Here is a 3,668-nt window from a genome sequence, read left to right as displayed (position 1 = left end):
GGTAGATCTTTATGGGTCACCACTGGCTATTAATAGCCTGATCTATACCGTCCATTGGAATCTTACGGGCCTGGTCATCGAAGCCTAGGTGTCAGGCTACCAGAAGACAGCAGAGATGGGTTTTCAACGGCTCAAACAGAAGCTGAATGGTGTAATGACAGACTTTGTGGTCCACACTGAATCTGAGTTGAACTACGCCATCCTCGACTGGTTTTTCAAGACGCATCTAATGGACGGCGTGGATTTCTCGAAAGAAAGACTGAGTGGGCCCCACCAAGCATCAGCGCAGCTTCTGTCATAAAGTTATGCACATCCAAGAATTTCAGAAATTTCGGGAGGTGGTGGCTCACCAATGATGATTAGATCGATGATCTGGACCGTTCAGTAGACTCCAATGACCCAGCTAAGGTAGACCTAGGAGAGCGAATTTGAAGAGAGCTGCATGATCGGTTTTTCATCGTTCAAATGCAATTCGGACGGCGGTCTAAAAAGCTCAGCAGGCCACACCAAATCCATTCGAAAACCATCCGTTTCCATCTAATTTTTTGAGCTGAATACAATGAACAGTATGGATTCTTCCGTTACCAACGATAATGGACTCCATCAAGAATCCAGCGCGAGTGCGTAAATCCGGCCGCTGTGGACCCTTTTATGTTTCTGATCACCATCGGATGGGTAATCCAGACCGTCCATCATGTAGTTCGGTGAAAAATATCCCAAGGGACATGGATCTTTTGAAAAGAAAGCAAGGACATGAGGGAGTTGGGACACTGTTTCTTTACTGCATAAAGAGTCCTGCACAGGCTCTCCCGGCCCGCCTCGCAGGTTATAAAAGAAAGAAAAGGAGACGTGTGCCAGGGGGGTGCTGGACGTGGAGCTGGACGTGGAGTTGTTTAACAGTTTTTTTCTCTTCTCCTTGTCCTGATTTTATGTTTTGAGAGGTGAGTTAAATCATGGTCATGATTAGCTAAACCTCTTAGCTAGGGCTAAGAGGTGAAGCTTGTAGTGAGATAGGAGACTCTACTTTATATTTTAAATTTTGTTTTAATTTACGAACTAAATTTGATAATGGTTTGAGTATTGGGAATGTTTTTAGTTTTTAATGGTCTGTTGTGACTGAAATTACAATGGATCTACGATAGCTTTGAGCATGTCCCTTTTCTTTTATGTTTATGATGTCAGGAAGCCCTGTTGTTTACCATCGTCTCCTGGGCATGGTTGGATGACGGTACCCTCCCTAACCTTCATACATTGATTGATTGGTTGGTAATCAGTTTAATTCTGTTGTTTGACTTGTTGCCTGGGCATGGTTTGGTGATGGAATCCATTCTAATTCATATACCTTTCATCTCTTTAAAATTATATCAGAGGAAGTTCAGTTTAATTTTCATGATTTTTGAAGCAGGCATAAGATCTCCCTGATCTCTACAAGTGGATCCTCTGAATCCCTAGTTTCTTATCTCTGATTTCTCTTAAGTTTTAGATTAATCTCTCACCATTATTCATCATTTTATATTGGATTTAAATTTCATCTTAGGTTAGTTCTATTTCTACCTAGTTTCAGGTAACGTATAAGTATCAGTCCCTTGGGATTCGACCTCGGTCTCACTGAGTTTATTACTACATCACAACCCTATACTTGGGGAGTGAACAAGTTTTTGGTGCCGTTGCCGGGGAGTGACGGTTATATTTTTCTGAAATTTACTAGCTTTAGGATTAGTTTAAGATTAGGATTTTTTTTCTAACTTTAGGTTTAGATTTCCTATTTTAAAAACTAACCTGTTTTCCTGTTTTGTAGGATCCTGACACAAACTTCTAAATTGGTAATCCCTTTGTAATTCCTCTACTTTTTCTATTTTTAGAATTAGGGTTTGAATTTTAAAAATTTCTAATTCTGGTATTTTTCTATTTTTAGGAAATAGTTTATTTTTAGAAACTTTCCTCTTTTGTTTTTAGAAACTAGGTTAGTTATTTTCCTTTTTAGAAATTAACTTTCTATTTTTATTTTTAGTAACTTTCTAATTTTAACTCTTTTAGAATCTAACTTTGTTTCCTAATTTATTTTTAGAAATTTTCTACTTGTAGAATTTTTGTTTAGAAACTAACTTTCCTATTGTGTAGGCTTTTAAGGTAGAAATTTCTAATTCGGTAAGCTTTCTCTCTACTTTCTATTTTTCAGTTCTCTTTTAGTAATTTACTTTCTAGTTTAGGACTTTCTTCTTTTAGAAACTAGTTTACTTCTATCTTTCTTTTTAAGGATTTTCTAATTCTAGACCTTCTCTTTAGAAACTGACTTGTTTGTTTTCTTTTGCAGGTCTTTAACTTAGGGACTTCAATTTGGTAATTTCTTTCCAACTCTCTCTTTCTTTCTAGATTTTCTTTTCCTTTCTTAGGATTAGGTTTCAAATTTGATTGAGGGCTGTGAGTGTTTCATGCCCAAGTGGGCCCGTGACAACACTCGACGTCTCTTGACTGAAGGAGGATTGGTTGAGGGGTTAACTATCCATCGCAGGACTAGACACCACTCGAAATCCCCTGAGTTAATTGAAGTGATGGCTGAAAACCAACCTCTTCTACCCCAACCTAGGGTGGAGGACATTCAGGATGAGAATGAGGTGTATCAAGCACCCCCGCCACGTACTTTACGAGATTATTTACAACCAGCGGGGGTGAGTACGCCCTCATGCATGATTTTTCCTGAAAATACAGGACATATGGACATCAAGCCAGGGGTTATCCAACTCCTTCCTAAGTTCCATGGGCTTGAATCTGAAGAACCATATCTACATTTGAAAGAGTTTGATGAGATCAGAGCCACTTTATATTTTCAAAATGTGTCTGAGGACACAGTCAGGCTGAGACTCTTTCCTTTTTCCTTAAAAGAGAAGGCTAAGACGTGGTTACATTCACTGCATCCTAGATCCATTGGCATATGGAATGATATGCAAAGGGAATTTATAAAGAAATTCTTTCCACATCATAAAATGATTACCCTTAGAAAAGCAATCATGAACTTCACCCAAAAGGAGGATGAAACATTTTACCAATGTTGGGAAAGGTTCAAGGATTTGGTCAGTTCATGCCCACAACACGGCTTTGAAACGTGGCGCATTACAAATTTTTTCTATGATGGACTGACATCTTCCATGCGCCAAATGGTCGAGACAATGTGTAATGGAGAATTCATTAATAAAAATGTTGACGAGGTATGGGATTACCTCGATAGTCTTGCTGAAAAAACACAATCATGGGACTATTACCCAAAGTCAAACACCACGTCTAGGCTAACTCAATTAAAGGAGAAAGGTGGATTATATCTCTTGAAAGAAGAGGATGATCTCAAGTGTAAAGTGACTACGCTCATAAGGAAAGTTGAGGCCATGGAAGGAAAGAATGATAAGGTTAATGAACGTATTTGCGGCATCTGTGATTGCAACATTCATACAACTGAAAATTGCCCTACAATACCCGCCTTTCGAGAAGTGTTGAATGAACAATCCAATGCTGTAAATAATTATCAAAGACCTTTCAATGGACCAACCTCTAATATGTATAATCCTGGTTGGAAAAATCATCCAAACTTTAGTTGGAGAAATGGACAAACTGCTACACCTCAAAGTTTTTTCAATCAAAATCCAAATCAGGGGAAACCTCACGATGAACCAGTT

General features: G+C 38.6%; 1 non-coding gene across 1 annotated transcript; it reads right to left on the bottom strand.

The window, feature by feature from the left end:
• Positions 1-2,990: 2,990 nt before the first annotated feature.
• On the bottom strand, positions 2,991-3,097 carry LOC131234094 (small nucleolar RNA R71). The gene has a single exon (XR_009165507.1). It is a non-coding gene; the product is annotated as a small nucleolar RNA R71 (small nucleolar RNA).
• Positions 3,098-3,668: the final 571 nt, after the last annotated feature.

The sequence above is a fragment of the Magnolia sinica genome, chromosome 18 (genome assembly GCF_029962835.1).
Source record: "Magnolia sinica isolate HGM2019 chromosome 18, MsV1, whole genome shotgun sequence".
In the NCBI taxonomy this organism is placed as follows: Eukaryota; Viridiplantae; Streptophyta; class Magnoliopsida; order Magnoliales; family Magnoliaceae; genus Magnolia; species Magnolia sinica.
Note: the sequence above shows the minus strand (reverse complement) of the source record. Positions and strands in the feature narration are given on the sequence as shown.